This window comes from Xiphophorus maculatus, chromosome 2 (assembly GCF_002775205.1).
Source record: "Xiphophorus maculatus strain JP 163 A chromosome 2, X_maculatus-5.0-male, whole genome shotgun sequence".
NCBI lineage: Eukaryota > Metazoa > Chordata > Actinopteri > Cyprinodontiformes > Poeciliidae > Xiphophorus > Xiphophorus maculatus.
In genome coordinates this window covers 690,139-710,956 of record NC_036444.1, presented here as the reverse complement: position 1 = coordinate 710,956, position 20,818 = coordinate 690,139, and the positions used below count along the sequence as shown (strand labels likewise).

The 20,818-nt window shown below is 43.5% G+C and overlaps 1 protein-coding gene across 2 annotated transcripts in view; it reads left to right on the top strand.

Moving 5' to 3' along the window:
* Window positions 1-378: 378 nt before the first annotated feature.
* Window positions 379-20,818, top strand: part of LOC102230338 (G1/S-specific cyclin-D2-like) — a 125,933-nt gene continuing 105,493 nt past the window's right edge. Inside the window, exon 1 of one of the 2 annotated variants that reach the window (XM_023349131.1) lies at window positions 379-472. The gene's annotated coding sequence lies outside the window, so the exon portion shown is untranslated. The remainder of the gene's footprint in view (window positions 473-20,818) is intronic. The other variant, XM_023349136.1, reaches the window with a different exon arrangement.

Below are 20,818 nucleotides of genomic sequence, written 5' to 3'. Positions count from 1 at the left end.
AGTGGAGAAAAAACATTTTTATAGTAAATGTAAACAGGAGTCAATCATTTGTGTGCTGTTGGTTTTTTCTAGCAAAAAGAAGTAAGAATGACACCAAGTTCTGGACCGGGACCGGGACCGGGACGTGTGGAGGCAGCAGCACTGAAGCAGAAAATAAATTAAGTGAATAAACTGTTTTTGCTAAATGTGCCTTTAAAAATAAAACCCAAAGGAACCGTTTGAGTCCGGGGTTCCGATGAGGCCCAGCCTAACGGTCTGGCTGCGGATCCAGGTTCTGGACCGGGCCCGTTGACCCAGGTTCGGGGTTCGGGGCGGAGACTTCGCTCCTCTGGACCAATCACAGTTCACGGTTCGACTTTGTAAACAACTCTTCCACGCTGCTTTTTAAAACCCACTTTTTTCTGGTTGCGAACCTCGGAGGAACGCCGCGGTGCTGCGCTGAGCGGAACCCGAACCGAACCGCCAGAACCAGGTGAGAATGATCCGAGTTCGGGTTTCTGTCGGTGCCGTTTGGCAGCTCGCGCCTGCTGCTGCGAGCGCGTGCTCAGGTGGCCGAGTAGCGGAGGCTGCGGGTGGAAATCAGCTGACATGTTCCCGGACCGAACCGGAGCCGAACCGGGGGGAGTTCGGGGACACCGTGTCCATCTTGGGAGTGATGGCGCCACAGTCAGGCTGGAAACTTTGCGCTCCAGATCGACCTGGTTCTGTTTGGAAGAGGCTGACAGAACCGAACCGAACCGAACCTAACCGCTCATCTGAAACCCACCAAGACAGAAGCTTCAGCTAAGGCTGCTTTAGAGAATGGGCCAGAGGTTCTGACTTGTTGCACATGTAGGAGTTGCTCCAGTAGAAACTCTGGTTCTGGTTCGGGTCCTGGCTGGCTGCTGACGGGTCAGAGTTCAGAGGAAATCACTGACAGATTGTTATTAATCTGCTTTTACTGCGTCAGAGCTCCGAACAGAACCTGAGCTCAAATGGCTCCATTTGGACCCGCAGCAGGTACATATTAGCGGGAGTAAAGGGTCCAATTATGGTTTAAAAGCTCCGGGTTTGTGTAGAAACTGCAGGAATAATCAGCAGTCACCTTGATGGTGACAGTTTGGCTCTGAAATGTCAGATTTGTCAGTAAAATGATGGACTTTAAATCTGCTTCACTGTTAACGCAGCAAGGCGCCGCTGCTGCCCCCAGCGGCGCTGCAGGGAACTGTTGCGCTGTGAGCTTCAGAAATAAATGTTCTCTGAACGGATGTGGCCTCAGCCTCGCTGTGGAGTGTGTGTGTGTGTGTGTGTGTGTGTGTGTGTGTGTGTGTGTGTGTGTGTGTGTGTGTGTGTGTGTGTGTGTGTGTGTGTGTGTGTGTGTGCGTGTGTGTGTGTGTGTGTGTGTGTGTGTGCTTTCTGCACGCCCACCCTGAAGGAGGCAGGGCTGAGGAAGAGGAGGAGCGCTGGCTTCCTCTAACAACGGCTGGGAAGCGGGGCGGTTTGGCAGAGGCTGCTGTGAGTTCAGGTGAAGTTTGAACACCTGCGCTGCGTTCATCTGGTTTCACTCTAAGCTGTGTGGAAATGTGATGCATTCATGTTGACCTGCTCTGGGTTCATCTTCATCCTCACTGCGGTTCTTCTTCCTCCGTCTGTCTGTCTGTCTGTCTGTCTGCGACCCAGTGAGGAATGGAGCTGATGTCGGTTAGAGGTCTTCCTCATCCAGTCACTCATACGCCTACTTACTAACATCAACCTGTAAATTTCATCTGATGCATGCTGCAGCAGAACGACACCTAACGTTCCAGTAATAGTTTGATTGATCAGTTTGTTTTATCATCAGGTGGGAAACTAGAAGCTTTTTTACATAATCTTCTAAAAATGATGAAAAATACACAAGCTCTAGGAAAAAATTTGCAATGTTTTTATCTTTCTTTTAAAACCTAAAAATGATAATAAAAAATTACAACAAATTTAATGTAATAGATATTTATTACAGTTTGTGATGTTTTTTAACACGTTGCAACATTTACACCTGATCGGGCGGACTCAACCTTCAGGGGGCGCTGCACCAAGAACCGCTGAAGGAACCGACACAAAAACCTCTGAAGAAGAAACTGAGCAAAACTTCCTTCTTCACCAGATGGAAACAAGATGGAGGCGTCAGATTTTAGCGGTTGGAGGATTTCTCTTTAGTCTTTGGCTAAAGAAAAGGAGCCATTTCTGCTGCTAGCGCTAGGCTAACACATTAGCTTTGGTTGTATTTACCCAGAATGCCCTGTGCTGTCGTCCACTTCCTGCTTTTGGTTAATTATGCATTCACACCTCCCCAAACAGACCTGGCTTTCTAGGCAGACTTACTGGAGTTGGGTGAAAGTGGACTGGTGGGAATAAACCCTGCAAAGTGGCAGAACTCTGGAGAACCGGTTTGGTCTGAGGCCGTTTACACATCAACACCAGGACAGAACAACACTAATGTGGTGCTGCAGTTTTTATCTCTTGCCTCCAAGGTAATAACATTTTGCCGGGACAAAATTGCAAAAGTGTGACTACGGGCTCCTGAATGAAACTTCATGTCTGTGCAACAGAAAACATTTGTAAACGATGACATCAGTAGGATCAGGTCTGGTTTTTCACAGCACAGCACAAAATGGCCGACCTCAATTCTGTATGAACCTGGTCACATTATATGAAGCGGTAAAGCAAAATCTGCTCATTGTGCAACATTTCTGCTGTCAGCAAACAAGCAGAGGTTATAGGCGCCACATCATTTGTGCACCTCTGTGCAGGCCAAGTGTTTCTCTGCCCCCTGCTGGCCTGGCATGTGCACTACATCGTGTTCAGTACTGTTTGAGTTTTGGTTGCACTGTGATGTCAGTGTAGTTATTTTTTTATGGAAAGGTTTTTGTATAAACCTAAAGATGATTTCATGCCTGCTCTGTTTTCTGTCTTCTTGCGATGGACAGGCGTCCTGTCCAGGCGGAGACCGCTACCTGAGTGAAGTTGGCCCCCCCACCTTCTTCAAATTAGACAAAATTGGTGTCAATCAACTCGGCTACGTTTGTGCTGGTTTGTGCAGCAAAAATTTTCGTTTGTGCCGCTATCATTTTAAAGATATAAAGAAATGTTTTTAGAGGTCATCAAAGGTCAACCAGCCCCCCACCTTCTTCAAATCAGACGAAATGGGTGTCAATCAACTCGGCTACATTTGTGCTGGTTTGTGCAGCAAAGATTTTCATTTGTGCAGCTATCATTTTAAAGATATTAAGAGGGCTGGTTGACCTTTGATGACCTCTAAAACATTTCTTAATATCTTCAAAACCGAAGCAGCACAAACAAAAATTTTTGCTGCACAAACCAGCACAAACGTAGCCGAGTTGATTGACACCAATTTTGTCTAATTTGAAGAAGGTGGGGGGGCCAACTTCACTCAGGTGAGACACCGGCTCTGTCTGACCGACAGGAAGTGAAGTAGATGGCTGCTAGCTGCTTTAGCATTTAGCCTCTAACAGTGAACAATGCACCGTGCTGCTCTGTGGCGTCTGCATTATTCTGGGTTCTGCTTTATTTTTACTAAGAAAGGAGCTGACTTGAACTAGACCGCTTTGAGTTGCGTCATCATCTGAGCTGTGTGAAGGCTGCGGCCCGGCAGGCCGGATGTTGTCTTGAAGAACAGCTGAGCTGCAGATGGCAGGCCTGTGGTTGGCTGTGCTGCTCATGCACATCACTGCAGCTGGAAAACCGCTTCATCCGACTGATTCTTGTTGTTTTGCATTTCATGCAGCACACTTTCATTTCCTGCCAAATGTTTCTTGTGTTGGCGATCAGATGGAGAGTGCTGCTTGTTGGTGATGGGTTGCTGTTCATAATGATCTGCTCTGCTAGATAACCAGCTTACGTGAAGCTCATCGACGTCATCGCTTCCTGGAACAGCAGCTGAACAAAACAAGGCGCCTGCCTGACGCGGTTTTGGTGGTTTGATGACTTTAAACGTGCGGCGTGTCGAGCAGAGAGGAAGACGAGCTGCAGGTGGAGAAGAGGCGTCAGGAGGAAGGTTCTTCATCCGAGCCCAGAGAGGCTGAGCCTGCAGCAGCAGCAGCCTGCAGCAGCAGCAGCCTGCAGCAGCAGCGTGGGCGTGACGCACCGCACTGGAGCAAAAAGATTTGGAGTTTGAGCTGAAACTTTCTGCAGTAATAACAATAACAGTAATCTTCATGTGGCAGATGCTGGACAGCAACTGCTTCTGTGATTAGGAAGCTGCAGCAGTTTAATAATCTCTAAGGTTGAAAGATTTTTAAATCTTATTAAAAAACTAATTTCTACATCAATTTAAAAAAAAAATTTAGATCAAAAATCTTAAAAACTTTTCCAGTCATACTCCTTCTGCCAAACAGCAAACTTCTGTCAGGCCTTTATTGTCTGCAGATGTGGAAGTTTAATTTGGTTTGAGGTTAAAAACCGTCAGGATGAAAATGTTACAACAAAGTCGCAAAGCAACAACCAGCCTAACTTCAGATCTGAAAGATGCTGAGCAGCTGAGAAACATTTTCCATCTGGATGAAATGAAATCTAAATGTTTCCTCTCTGGGTTCAACTGGAGACTTTTGTGTTTTGTAATAATTACTGTAACTGTTGCAGCAACCAGTTTGAATTTCAACCATGTTATTTATGCCTGGACTCTGACTGTCATCGGAGACGACCTGGACAGTTGGACGGTTGGACGTTGGATGGTTATACAGCTGGACAGTTGGATGGTTATACGATTGGACGGTTGGATGTTGGATGGTTATACAGCTGGACAGTTGGATGGTTATACGATTGGACGGTTGGACGATTTTACAGTTGGACGATTTTACAGTTGGACAGTTGGATGGTTGGACGATTTTACAGTTGGATGGTTGGACGATTTTACAGTTGGATGGTTGGATGGTTGGATGATTTTACAGTTGGATGGTTGGACAGTTGGATGGTTGGACGATTTTACAGTTGGATGGTTGGACAGTTGGATGGTTGGACGATTTTACAGTTGGATGGTTGGACAGTTGGATGGTTGGACGATTTTACAGTTGGATGGTTGGACAGTTGGATGGTTGGACGATTTTACAGTTGGACGGTTGGACCAAGTCCACCATATGGTTCCGTTTGTCCGATGGATTGTGAAGGTCTGCTCGGCCTGGCGTTAGAACTGCTGCTCTGTGTGTTGGTTGTTTACGCTTAATAAAGGTTATTGTGATTGAACTGAAGTTATTGCAGAACAGCGCCTCCTGGTGGCAGCATGTCGGAGCAGCTCTGCTGGTTCTTATTAATTTCCTGGTTGAATTGTTGCTGTTTGGATCTTTGTTCCTTCTGGCTCTGGATTTTTAGTTTTCTTTCCTTTGGATAGATGTTATGAAGCGTAACCATGGTGACAAGGTATTGATGTCTCTCTGACCATGTAAGGGATTTAAAAAGCAGCAGCCAAAGCGAAGAAGGCGGATCAGCAGAGCTGCTAGCAGCTGAAGATGTCGTCGTGTTACTGTGGAATATCGTTTCAGCTGGCTGGATGTTGAGCTGTTAGCATGTTAGCATAGGCCTGTCATACAGCAACAGTATTCAGTCAGAGGCCTCCTTAGATGAGTTGCATGACTGACTGCTACTGGAGCTCCTTCCTGATCTTATAAGTACCGTATTTTCCGCACTATAAGGCGCACCACATTGTAAGGCGTATAGAACAGACGCTACAGTAGAGGCTGCGGTTACGTTATGCATCCACTAGATGGAGCTGCACTAAAGGGAATGTCAACAAAACAGTCAGATAGGTCAGTCAAACTTTATTAATAGATTACAAACCAGCGTTCTGAAAACTCCCTTCATTCCCAAAATGAATAAACGGCTGTTTTATTATTTTCCCCGAGGTAAAATCAGTGACGTGGTATTTTGGTGACACAGTTTATCTTTTAACAACAGCAAGGTATAACATATAGTGGAGGGGAACTTTTCCTCGAATCAATAAACACGTAAAAAACAGTCTGATACTGTTACGGTAAATCTAATCACAATATATATCCACTTCCGCTATAACCATTGATTGGTTCATGTTAAATCCTCTGCTGCTGCTCTGTTCCCGTGTTTTACTGCGTCACTGATCGCCTGGAGCTTAAACTCTGCGTCGTCAGCTCGTCTCTTAATAGGAGCCATTTTCGGGTCTTTACACAAAACCCAGCCTGCACCGCGCGCTTCTTCTTCTATGGGGGAAATGAAGTCGGCGGCTGCTTACCGTAGTTGTGGCTCAATATTGGTCCATATATAAGGCGCAGTGGGTTATAAGGCGCACTGTCGGCTTTTGAGAAAATTGAAGGTTTTTAGGTGCAACTTATAGTGCGGAAAATACGGTAAGTGTAGGTGTGTGTGTAGGTGTGTGTGTAGGTGTGTGTGTGTGTGTGTTAGCATTAGTAAGGACCGTTTTCCAGTAAACCCTACGTTGTGAGGACCTTCTGCTCCTCCTGGTTTTAAACTGAATCAGGATTTTTCTGGTCGTTTCTCTGAACTCCTTCAGAGGCCTGGAATAAAAGTGCAAACCAGCTGAAATTGAACATAATATCATCCCTTTAAGGGTGGAAAAATGTTGGTGTAATTGGAAGCACGGTGCTGTTCTTGAATATAAATCACAGAGAAAAAACGTGGTTTCATAATGAATGTGTAAAGCAGCCAGTGTAGCGCAGCTTTGCTGCATATTTTTCACATTAGTGTACGATGTGCAGGGCGTTCATTTGTCTGGCCTGCGAGGCGTGACGCGCTCTTCTTGTTTAAAGTAATCAGGAGAGAGAGGAAGACGCTCCAGCTGTGATGAAGGTGTGTCTTGTTTTCTTCTGGTTTCATGGCTGCTGACTCTGCAGAGTGATGCTGAAACTTCCTGATCGTCTCAGCGGGGAACACTCTGTCTCTGCGGCCCGACCGCTTCCACCGTTTACTGCTTTAGCTGCTCGTCTCTACCTCCGCCACAGAGCCGGGGGTTTACACACACACACACACACACACACACACACACACACACACACACACACACACACACACACACACACACACACACACACACACACACACACATTCTTCCAGTGTGTTTGTGTGTGAGAGAGAGACAAATGAGAACTGCTGCAGCAGTCAAGTGTTTGACTAAAAGAGTCTCATTTTTAAATAGTCAATAAATTCATAGTAAGTTATTATAACAGCTGCCAGTTATTTCTGAGTTAAACCAACATTTGTTACCATAAACATTTCTTTTAAATTTAGCTTTCCATCCGTAGAATAATGATATAAATCTATAAACGATGTTCACCTTGGAGAAGAAACAGTTGGCTTTCATTCAGGAGTCTCTTCATAGATGGCAGAAGCCTGACCTCTAGTGGTCATGAAGCAGCCATGCACCGACTCAATAACATTTCAGAGTCTGTGGACAGGATGTCAATCAATCAATCAATCAATCAATCAATCAATCAATCAATCAATCAATCAATCAATCAATCAATCAATCTTAGTGGAGCGCCTTTCATACAGAAACAAAAGTTCTTAACATCAGATCAAATTCCGGGAGGCCAACAACCTAAAGGGAGGAAGCTGGAGCCCCCAGAGAGAAGAGGCTGGGATTCAAACCCAGAACCAGCTGAGTCACCGTGCAACCGAATAAATAAATACAAAAATAAAAAGTTTAAATGAAGTGAATACTGAAATCTAAATGTACTTTGCACATTTAAAACGTTAAACCATTATAATAATGACAAGTCATTAAATATGATCAAAATCATATTTAAGGACAAACTCCCTCAAATTAGGAATAAATAATTAATAATCACTGAAAGCAAAAGTTTGTCAGCTCTTCAATAAGCAATAATTATTTTGTCAGTAAAAGCAAAAACATATCTTTAGTATTTATGGCTTTCATTTTATTAGAACTTAGACAAAAAATAACTTAATCTTCAGCCTTCAAATCAATCTTCAATCAAAGATTAGCTGTTCCAGATAAGATAATCAGATAAAACAGATTAATTCAAACTGTTGTTCAAAGCTTTTAGTGGAAGTTAAAGCCTTATTATTAATTATTGGTAATATTTTTCTTATTCATTAATGTTATTAGTAGGTTTGTGATTTCTGAAGAATAGTTTTTATTTATTTGAGTAAATACAAATATATTTACTATGAGCTATTAACAAGCAGAGTATGCTGCCCCCTGGCGGCGGCTCATGGCAGGTGGGTGGTGTGGGTTTCAGGCAGTGGGGCCTCCTTGTGTCCTCTTGTTCTTCCTGGTCTCTATCATCTGCAAATGGGCTGCGAATCAACTGGAAATGTTGTTTTTGTTCTTCAAAGTCACCAAAGCGCCGTTCGAACTTGTGCACATTTGGAAACACCGTTGTGCCGACTTGGTTCAGCATTACTTGGCAACAGGGAAAGTGGGGCAAGTTGCTCTGGTGCATTTGTGTCTCCCATTAAAGCAGCTTCATTTGAAAAGCCTTCACTGCGTCATGCATGTCAGTGATCATGCGGTAAATTCCCTGGAGCTGGAGGTTTAAGGCGTTAAAATGAGCTGTTATGTCAGCCAGAAACGCCAACTCACATTTCCACTTTTCATCCCGCAAAACGGAAGAGTCTTTTCCTTTACTGTCCATGAACTGACAGATTTCGTTGCTGAGCCCAGAAACTCTGTTGAGAACGTTTCCCCGACTTGGCCAACGTACCTCTGTGTGATAAGGAATGTCGGCAAACTCTGAATCTATCTCCCGTAGAAAGGACTGAAATTGCCGGTGATGTGAACCTTTACTTCGGATAAAGTTTACAGTTTGTGTTGCAGTGCTGATTACATGGTCCATCTTCAGGACTTTGCCACATGGTGCTTCCTGGTGTATAATGCAGCGACATGCTGTTAACTCACCAGTACAGTTCTGCATCTTTACTCACATTCTTCCCACTAGTCCACTTTTCTCACCGCACATAGCCGGTGCTCCATCAGTGGTAAGTCCAGTAAGTTTGTCCCAGGGCCGTTTCATGTCGGTTACTTTGACATACGTTTTCAAAAATGTCCTTTCCGGTCGTTGTCCCGTGCGTCGATTTAATGTCCAATATTTCCCCTGTAAGGCACAAATCGGAGTCCAGTCCACGGATGAAGATGGCTAGCTGTGCAGTGTCAGTCATATCAGTACTTTCATCCACAGCAAGAGAGTATGCAATAAAGTCTTTGCTTCTTTCACTCAACTGTGTTCTTAAATCAGTGGCCATCTCACAAACTGTATTTCTACTCAGGCTTACATTTACCAGCATCTGCTTTTTGTCTGGACGTACGTCGTCGCACACCTTCATCATGCAGCTCTTCAGAAATTCTCCGTCGGTGAAAAGCCGGGCTGCTCTGGCGATCTCACACGGTTTGCTGAAATGTCAGATTCTTCTTTAACTCTCCTACTTTTCATATCTTCTGCTCTGCATTCAGCTCTTTCGGGTTATCCTGATGTTTTGTCTCAGAGTGCCGTCTTGGATTAAATTCTGTAAATACAGCCACATTAGCGCCACCAATGAGACAAACGGGTTTACCGGCCATGTCAGTAAACATGTACTCAGCCTCCCGTCGGTTCTGAAAGGTTCTGTTTTCAGAATCAACTTTTCTCTTCGGCATCATGAGGGACTAACTTCAATAACTTCAACTTCAACAAACGCTAGACCAGTGTTGTATAGTAACGAAGTAAAAATACTTCACTACTTTACTTAAGTATATTTTGGAGTACTTCATACTTTCCTCGAGTATGAAAATTTTTGATGACTTTTACTTTTACTTCACTATATTTCCGAACTTAATTGCGTACTTTTACTCCGATACATTTTCAATGTGTGGTTTAGTTACTCGTTACAAAAAAGCGAGAGAGAAACAAAGTGTTTTGACCCCACCTACTGATTAGCAAGTAGCTACCGAACAAAGTCCGTAGCCTACTTACCTGGGCTTGTTCATCACCACCAATAGGATACACCTGTTTCACTTCTCCCATTAAACACAAAGCAAGTCTCGCAATCAGCAGCAGCCACATGGAGGAGGAGACGGAGACCACAACGACTGCAACTACGTCGGACACGGCTCCAGGGGAACCACCAGCTGGTGATGAGAGCCCATGGCCTTATTTAAACACAATACACTCTTTCGTGGGTGTTAAAGATGCAGTTTATGTTATTCCTGCCCGAAGATGTGGAAATTCTATCTTACAAAAACTCCCCGTCCAACTTGAAGAAACACATCGAGGTAACGTCTTATGAAATGGTTATAATCCTCCTGTTTCAGTAACTATAGCTTGGTCACTAGGCACTACTGTATTGTGAAACGTTGACCATAAATGAACTTTGTTTGGCATTGTTTCAGTTCCATACGTGGTGTATTTAGCTGAGGCCTAATGTTGACTGTATCAGGCTACCTAGACTCCTCTGTTCAAGGGGGACAGAAGCCATAGCGATAGCAATTTAGACTAAATTTAACGAATATAGGAAAGGCATGCAAGTTCAAAACCACAAACCATTAACATGTGCTACTCTTTAAAACTGGAACAATTTATTAGCAGGTTTAATTTTGCATTCACTTGGTTGGGTACATTATTTTAAGTGTATTTGACAAGTTTACCAAAATATAAGAAATGTCATTCAAACTGCATTTGCCTTGTTTTACTTTTTACTTGTACTTTTCATTACATTACTTGAGTACATCCATTTTTACAGTAATTTCCATACTTAAGTACAAGAAGTTTCAGATACTTTAAGACTTTAACTCAAGTAACATTTCAGTCAGTGACTTGGACTTTTACCAAAGTCATATTTTGGAGAGGTACTTATACTTTTACTTGACTCTGAGATTTCAGTACTTTATACAACACTGCGCTAGACTTTATCAGCAAGGCAGCTGAAGCGCTGCATTATGGGATCCGTAGTTTGTCATCCATATCGCCGGGCCATTAGTAACAATAATATAAAATGATCTCGCGGGCCTTGAGTTTGACACGTGCTTTAGATTAAGGCGTTCAAAGGGCGGCCTGGGGGCCATTTGTGGCCCTTGGCAAAAAATGAATAATTATCTGAAGCTAGTGACGCTACGCCTCCTCTTGTCCAGCACACATCACTAAAAAATGTGTCACCTTTAACCTTTGGTTCTTTTTCTTCATCCATTTTCTTTTTCTTTCATTTTCTGAAAACTCGTTTCATCTGAAACCTGAATCTGAAGTTAGTTACAGAATCTCAGCAGCCTGAAGACGACTTCCTGTGTTTTCATGGTTCTGAGGTTTTAATTAGTCAGAAAATAATCACAATTTATTCTGCTTTTCATTTCAAGTTGAAGAAAATGCAACAAAAAGAGGAAAATAACTGGTCAAATTCTGCCTAGTGACCGCAGAGCAACATCTCTGATTGGCCGATTACTTTCCTAAAAATAAAGGACCACAAAGCTTCGATTCCACAGTTATAGATTAGCAATCTACTGATTGCTGTAATAGTGTAAAATGTAACATATAGGGCCAGGACTTTGTGGAAACTTTTTTAATGTAATTAATCATTTCATCTTTTTCTTTTTGACACACAAAAGCTCTGAGAACTTTTGTATTTGTTTCTGGCTGTTAAACTGGACAAGCAACATCCACGTACTGTCCTGTCTGGTTGCTTTTTTATTGCTATGTTGGCTGTTTAATGATGACCTTTAACCTTTAACCATCTTATTAATGGGAGCCAAAGCTCCTCTTTTATTTTCATTCTCATTTCTTCAACAGTAAACGCAGGATTGAAGCCACAAGTGTTTTCTTCCTGTAATTTTCCATGTCTGCTTGAGCAAGCAGGGCTGTGTGTGTGTGTGTGTGTGTGTGTGTGTGTGTGTGTGTGTGTGTGTGTGTGTGCGTGTGTGCGTGTGTGCGTGTGTGTGTGTGTGTGTGTGCGTGTGTGCGTGTGTGTGTGTGTGTGTGTGTGTGTGCTTTTACGACACACACCCAGCCTTGTTTCAGTTTCCTGCTCGTTGCTCAGTTCCTTCTCGAAGATTTCCTGACATGAATCCGTGTTGCAACTCATGCTGGTTGAGGAAGAATGCTGTGCCCTCCTCTTCCTCTTCTTCTTCCTCTCCTGGACCGGACCGGACCGCAGTTCCCTGTCTCCAGGTCCAGATGAGTGTGTGCTCCGGCGCGGCGTGGTGGTGGGGCCCCTTAACCGGTCCGGCTGCTCCAGACTCCCTCGCTGCCCCGGCCCACATTCCTTAGTGAAGCTTTATAGTTCTGACATGTTGGAGGTTCGGTTCGGTTCGGTTCGGTTCGGTTCGGTTCGGAGTGGAGTGGAGCGAAGCGGTTCTTTAACTCCGTAACAATAATCGTTTTCAGAAAGCTTGATTCTAACTTTTCTGGAACTAAACAACGTATGAATGATTAATAAGCACAGACGGACCAGGAGCTGCAGCTTCCTGTCGGCGCCGAGCTGACGGACGGTTTCACCGTCTGGGATGAATCTGGATCTTTGTTCGTCTCTGGTTGAGCAGAAATCAGACTGATCAAAACCCAGGTAGAAAACTCACCTGGCCACAAAAAGGAGCAATTTCAGATTATGTGAAATGTTACTCATTTTGTAATAAAGATTGTGCATTTATTATCTATTCATCTGGATGTAACGTCCAATTACTCAAATCTATTCCCAAAAGCTTTCCATCACTGCGCCGCAGTCACCTTTTACCTGTTGTTTCCATGGCTACATGACCTTGTTTGCTGACTTCCTGCTCTCTCAGTAATCCTCCAGGTGGATGGTCGGGATCATTGCAGCTCAGCTTGCTGAATTCCTGCTTTTTCCCGTTAAATGGCCTTCAGGAAACGGCCAATCATGACGCAGTCATGAAGTTTTATCTGAAGTTATGAAAGTTCACATCTCTCCAGAGCCAGACTAATTGCTCTCTGCAGTCCCTGGTCCCAGTAGGTGATGTTTGTTCTGGCCATTTATCCACCACAATCAGTCCAGGTCACCTTTGCAACCTTCATGGGAAAGTGGCTGAAAATCCCACAGCGAGCAGTTTGGTGTCAGAATGCGTGCAGTTCTGGCACTTTAGTGCTCAGAGGACTGTAAACGCGCCTCTTTGCATGAGTACACATGTTTTCCTGCTTTTCATGCATTAAACCCACTTGCTGGGAGTTGGTGAGGGGAAAAATCCTGATCTGCAACAACAAAGGGGGCTTGTAGCTGGAGGGACCCCTCTGGTCAATGAGATGCAGACCTTTAAATTCCTGCAAATACAAGTTCCCTAATGACCCGCTGCTGAAGGTTTCCTCTCATTTTGCTCTTTGGTTCTTTTCAGAGATTGAAAGAATTTAGCTTGATAGATTCTAGATGTGTTTTAAAGAGATGGACGAACTTTTAGAGCAGACGGGATCGTTCTGCTGTAGTACCTGCAGTTGGCCTTTAGGTGGAGCTGCTGCATTCATTTTACAGCCGTCTCTTCTGAAGCCGCTGCAAGGAAACGAACTTTATGACCGAATCCACTCATGACCAGAACCCCAATTATTCATAACTTTATAACCAAAACAATTTTATACATAAAATACATTTGAAAATGAAGTTGAATAAAGTCTGGGAGTCTAAGTTCTGAATGAACCAGAACCACTGAAAACAGACTGGGTCCAGTATCATTTAAACGACGCTTCACTTTTAAACTGTTCCGTTTTATGTGCTCAGAAAAAATAGTTGAATAAAGTTCATATAGGCTATCACAGGTCAACATAGAAATAATTGCTATAGATACACGATGTATCAGTATCAACTTCAATATCGGCACTAAAACTACATTCTGGGTTCATTCTCCAGAGTCCAGCAAAAATAAAAACATTAAAATTGGTGGAGATGAGGCTGTTAGATGTTGAGTAATTAGAATGACTAGATCGTCTGTAGAATCTACACATGGCAGTTCTACGCTCAAACGCTTCTGTTTTATTTCTTTTCTTTCAGCTGAATGAATTCATGATTGAGAAATGAAATGATTCTTTGTTTTATTGTTCATGTTAGTGGGATTTGTAATTATGAAGTTTTAATTAAAGTTTGAAGATGAAATTCAGGATTTCCCAGAGGAAACTCTCTAAAGGTCCATCAGGTTTTAGAGAATAAAAACGGTTCAAAGTTAACTGGAAAATTAACAATATAACCAGATAAATATGTGATTGGAAGACATTATTGGCTTTACTACAGAGTCTTAAGAAGACAAACAAAATATAATGAAAAAAATATATTTTCTGCAGTTAAATCTTAATGAAGTAAACAGTCAGTAGATGTTAAAACAAGCTTTGTAATGCTGATCACATTAAGGAAAATAAATACATAAGAAATTACATAAAATGGTCAATGATGATCATTTCTGTGCATAACAAAATTTTCTTAAGCATTATAATTCTAATAAATACTAGGGAACAAAATTCCAGTATTTATTGTATGAAGTTTTCTTGTATTTTCCTAAATCTCCCTTTTATCTGCTGGCTGCTATCGGTTCTTATTTATCTTAGTGAATCAGGATTTACACGGACGACTGATTGGTCCAAAAGTCCTGGCTGTGATTGGCTGCTGCTGTGGCTCGTTCAGGTGAACCGGAAGAAGCGTGTGGGACGTAAACTCGCCGCAGGTTTGGGAGCTGATGCAAAGCTGCTGTTCAGGCTGACAAGCTTTTCAAGGTTCGCTTTAATCAGCGATCTGGGAGCGACGCCATCTTGCTCCGGCACGCATGGTGGATCAGAGCGGAAACCTTCACAATAAGAGCCTTTACGCTGTAAAAAATGCTCTGAACTTTAACACATTTGGGCTGAAACACAAATGAATTGTTGAGAGAGTAAAAATGTTATTACACACGTTACATAATTGCAGTATTAAAGCTGTAAACATTTATTAAGTTAGATTAATGAATTTGATTGCTACAGTCTTAAAGTTTAACTGCTGGAGCTTCATTATGTTTATCTGAGCTAAATTGGATGAATCCGTTTGAGTGTAAATTAATTTATAAAGTAAAATTATGAAGGCAGGAACTTCTTAAAGAGACAGCGGCCAATTTCAAAGCGTCAGATTCAGTTAGATGCAGTCAAATTTAAACATGCAGCATTTTTCTAACAGCTGCATGTTGCATGTACTGTAAAATGACCCTCATGTCATTTTACAGTACATGATTGTGCTGTAAAATGGGACTGTGTGCATATTATCATCCTTTAATATGTCAGATCATTTGACAGAAAAAAATATATTTTTAAATGATTTTTAAAAAATCTGTTTTGTGTTTTTAGCAATGCTGCTCATAACTTGGCCAATTATAGCTCCAGATTTCCTTCAGCATCTAAATAAAAACAACCTTGTCATGTAGAAATCATTGCATCAGTTTTTAAATTTAATCATGTGCTGAAGTCTGACTTTAACACGTTGTTATGGTTACATGTTTCTGGCATAGTTAAATACCCAGACAGGAAGATTTCTGGTTTCATGTTTAGAGCATTAATATTCAGTCTTTCAACAGCAATACGGCTGCATGTTTAATATTTAATCTGAGGAAGGAGATGTTCATGTTGGTGAATCTGAAGCTCAGAGTTTCTCATTCTGACGGTTTTATAATCCAGAACTCTTTCAGAACTTCAGGCCAGAAAGTCAACAGGGATAGAACAATAAAATAATAATAATAATATTTATTCATTCAATTAAATACTAAAATTCATTAAATCAAAAAGTCTGGTCAGGATTTACCTGGAATTAAGCTTTACAAAACTTTAAATAGATTTAATGCTAAAGAAAATATTCTGATTAAACCAGTTTTCAATAACATATTTATTCATTCTGCAGAGGTTTGTTCATTAATACAGATGTACATATTGTAGTTTCCTTTATAAAACTAAAACATTATGAAACTCTTTATGTTGAACATCCGTCCCTGACTGGACGCCTCTGCGCTCATCAACCCATAAAACTAATCCTTCTAATGTTTCTGTGTTTAGACGCATTAAATCACATTTTTCTTTATACATATTCTGGGTTGTTTAGAAATCTACCAAGTGGCGAAACATGAATCGATTTAATTCTACAGGAAGTTAATTTTCTGGTTCTCTGCAGTGAACTTTGTCTTTCTCCACATCCGGAAACATAATTCTGTTAAACAGAGAAACTTGCACTGCGCCAGTTTGGTGTCATTGTGTCTGTTCTGGGTTGTGATGGATCCCACTGCAGGCTGTTGGAGGCCTGCAGGTGTGTAACCATCTGAGGCGTAACCGTCGAACCAGAGCCCCCCCACACCACAAGCTTTAGCAAGCAGAAGAAGAGAGGCGTCAGATCTGATCAGTGCGTTAATATGAAGTGGAACATCAGGCTGCTTTGTGTTTTAACAGAATGTCACGTTTAGCTCCGGCTAACCCACATTAGCCTCATTTCAGGTTTCTTCAGGTTGGACTGAGTTCTGACTCGGTCTAACCTGACAGCTAGCATGGACGTCACGATAGCTGTGACGTCCACTAGCATGCCGAGAGAGGCAGCAAAGCAGCCGCTGTGGATCAGCGAGCAGCAGGATGGAAAGGCCCCGACGGCAGCGCAGGCAGAGGCGCAGGCAGAGGCGCAGGCAGCGGCGCAGGCAGCGGCGCAGGCAGCGGCGCAGCGCATCCTGTTCTGGGTATTCATTTTCAGAGGATTTCCAGGAATGGGAGGCTATTGGTGGTTCTAGGTGGTTTTTCTATTTCCTGTTTAGATGTTTTTTTTTCTAGCTACAGAGAAACCTGCTAACTTCAGCCTCAGGTTTCAGACGGCTGCTAACCTCTGCAGCCGGACCGGTCAGAACCGAGCAGAACCTCTGGCCTGCAGCTGCAGATCCAGTGATCTTTTGACTCTGGGATGCAACCGCCACACATTGCAAGAAGTGTCACATGGGTCATCTAAGGTCATGTGAGGTCATCTGTCTGCATGTCGTTTCTCTCAGGCTGAGTTTCTGTTTTTCATCACATCATCGTGAAATTCAGACTCATGGATCCAAATATTGATCTGGAAACGTTTCCATCTGGAGAGAAACTCTGCTTCCATCAGCCTGATGCCTCGTTTACCCAGACTTCTCCACACCTGATATCCACGTTCATTCCTCTAAACCAGTGGTCTCCAACCTTTAATTACCGCGGACCGGTCAAGACTTGGCAATTTTGCTGCAGCCGGGGGTTTGGGGGGGAAATGCTTCTGCATGTTGGTGTTCCCACTAAAGCCTTTTTGTTTTATTGCCCCGATTTTCCCTTTATGACAATCTTCCAGCATCCTGCAGTGAGTGCTGTGTAACGTGGTGATGTGTTGAATATGGCCGATCTAAAATCGTTCATATTCAACTTTGTCTCGGCCCGATTATCTCAGCCTGTGGGGTTTTTACTGACTGGGAGCGAAACGCAGCCTGTTGAATGTGACAGGTAGCCAATCAGAAAGCGGTGACGTCAGAACGGAGGGGATCCCAGACAGTTGTCATGGCAACTGAGACATCGGAGGTGATGTGTGGAAATGTTTATTACTATATGTAAATGTCATTTTTAGATATGTTTATGATATGTGGTTATGATTATTCAGTTAAAATGTTAACTATGAACAAACATAACTCACCTCCAAATCATAGAGCAGCAAATAGAGTGGCTGCTCCGCCATCTTTTATCAAACGTCTTTTCTTTTTGTTTCGTCTTTTATTGTTTAAAATGAGCCACAAACTATCACTGCTGCTTCTACATCATCATCCTGTTTGATTATTCTACACTCATGTTTGGTCTGTTGGGGTTTTACTGGATTTTCTTCTGGAATCGGTTCTGTGGTGTGTTGCTGCTGGACTCACGAACCGACCGAACCTGTTGGACTTTTATCGGCTCTGTGGTCACAGAGGTTTGGAAAATCGGCCCACAATCCTTAAATGGTGTGAACCAGACCTAAAACTCACAAGCTCCTCTCCTCTGTCTCTCCACTACCCTAACGCTCTCTGACTGGTCGCTATGGTAACGTTTACATATCCCTTCAAAATAAGATACAGATGCGCCACAAAAACGAACATTTTACTTTGGTGAAAACTTTAACTCAGGATAACGACTAATGGAGCCCTGAGCTTGTTTCTCTGCAACCAGACGGTCCATCTGGGAGAGATGAGAGACGATGAGACCGGAAGTGTTGCTGATGCTCAGGGTTCTTGGTCTCTAGTGGAGAAGCAGCTTGAAGCTTCATTGCCTCATTAACATCCGGTCACCATATCATGCAGAGCTTGGACTGTGGGAATCACAGATAAATCCATCCTCCTGGCTCTTCTCTGGGCCTTTTCCCTTCACAAAGAAACTTTCCAAACAATCTGATCCGTTTCTGACTCATTTTGCTGCTTGTGGCTCCATGTTGGCGGCAAGACGGAACCGAGAGAATCCGGTTAAAGGATTTTCAAAATAAAAGATCCTCCACACTCAAATAATTCATAAAACGGAAATATTTAATTATTTCTTGCACGGACCGGTACCGGTCCGCGGCCCGGGTTTTGGGGACCACCGCTCTAGGGGACAGTGTAGACAGGTGGAGGACAGGCTGAGCCTGGACGTAGGGGTTACTTCAGAAGAGACAGGAAGTGTGTTGCAATACATCAGAAATCCCTGCAGAACAGGAAGTGATGTGGAAACTGCTTCCTGTGTTTTAAGTTGGACACGTCTCTGTCCATGGGACGGCTGCAGAGCAACACGCTGCAGAGCTGCTAAAGCTGCAGCGCTGCAGGACCTGGGTCCGACCTGTGTGAGCTGTATTCTCTATATTTGCTGTTTTAAAACTATAATTTGACTCTTTGGGTGTGTGACCTATCAGGACAATCAGCTTCATTTTATTTGGGGGTGTCAGTGTGGACAGTGACTGTCCCCCAGAGAGGGGAAGTTATGCTAACTCTGGGAATGTGAAGCCAAAACGAGGGGCTTCACATTCCCAGAACTTATTTACCTTCTGCTTCCTGTTTTAATGCTACAGTTAATTGTGGGAGAAAACTGGTGTGTGTGTGTGTGTATGTGTGTGTGGGCGTGGGTGTGTGTGTGTGTGTGGGTGTGGGTGTGGGTGTGTGGCCAGTCCAGATGGACTGACACTGGGGTTACAACAGAAACCAGAGCATCAAAGCGCGGCCGGACCCGGCAGCACTTACCCGGGGTATCAGATAAACGGCCCCCTGCTGTCACGGCGGCAGCCTGCTAGGAAACGAGTCCCGGGTCGTGACCTTGAAGTCAGACGCCGTTGGCCGCTGCGCGCAGACCGTCACACGGTAACCGCGGACCGGCGCCTCTACCGGCCAGATGGCCGGAGAACCCGAATCGTCTCTGAAGACCCCGCCGGGCCCCTCACACCGACACATTAGCACCATGGCAACTGGGACAGGGCGACCACACACACACACACACACACACACACACACACACACACACACACACACACACAGTGTTCCTTCTCCTCTCGTCTCCACCAGGTGTTCCTGTCTGATCCTCTGATGTTTAGAGGTAACGCCCCAGTTTAGCCTCAGGAGGCCCCAGTTTGGTCCCAGGGGGGCCCCAGTTTGGCCCCAGGTTGGTCCCAGGGGGCCCCAGTTCGGCCCCAGTTTGGCCCCAGTTTAGCCCCAGGTTGGCCCCAGTTTAGCCCCAGTTTAGCCCCAGGTTGGCCCCAGTTTAGCCCCAGTTTAGCCCCAGGTTGGCCCCAGGTTAGCCCCAGTTTGGCCCCAGTTTAGCCCCAGTTTAGCCCCTGTTTAGCCCCAGGTTGGCCCCAGATTAGCCCCAGTTTAGCCCCAGTTTAGCCCCAGGTTGGCCCAAGGTTGGCCCCAGTTTGGCCCCAGTTTAGCCCCAGTTTAGCCCCAGGTTGGCCCCAGGTTGGCCCCAGGTTAGCCCCAGTTTAGCCCCAGTTTAGCCCCAGGTTGGCCCCAGGTTAGCCCCAGTTTAGCCCCAGTTTAGCCCCAGTTTGGCCCCAGTTTAGCCCCAGTTTAGCCCCAGGTTGGCCCCAGGTTAGCCCCAGTTTAGCCCCAGTTTAGCCCCAGGTTGGCCCTGAGCGTTGGAACCTCGACTCCACTGACTGTCAGCTCTGAGTTTAACCCATTAATAGAAAAGCGGTTCTGTTCACTCGGAGAGACTGGGTCAGGGTGTTCAGATTAAACAGCGCCTCAACAGGTCACAGCGTGTAACTGCAACTATCTACAGAATATGAATTTTTATTATTTAAAGATGAAAAGAGAATCAAAGAAGTTTGTCTTTAATTGGTTTTTGATTAGAAAAAGAAAATGTTTTATTTTTCTGTAATATTTTATATGCATTAACATGAACAGAAATGTAAACAGGTTATTGTGTAAATATTGTAAAGAAGCAAACAGTTTTCAGACTGCGATGGTCATATGCATCGTTACGTTTTAGCTAATTCCTTTCACCTGAAACACAGAGTGCAGGGGAAACAGCGCCACCTATATGTTGGTCCCTGCTGTTAGTGATTAAAATGATTATTTTTTAAAGTGTGAGAAAAGGCCAGTGATTTAACTTTATTTTAAATATCAAAAGAAGAAAATCGAACAAAGACAACCAGAGTAAAATTTAAGCTTTGTCTTCTTCCTATTCCTTTATGAACCGGAACTGGAAGTTTTTTGTTTTAATGTTTAATTATTATGATGTATATATTCTTTTGTTTTCTTATTTTTCTCTGACATTTTACTTGTTTAAACTAAATAAAGATTTCATTTCAAATATACAAGTTTTGTGTAAAATGGCCACAAAATAAAAAGCAGCTCATTTTTAAATTTTACTAAATTGCAATACAGTACACTCTGTTTTATTCTTGTTAGTTCTGTGATTGTATTTTCCTTTCTTTAATGTGATATATC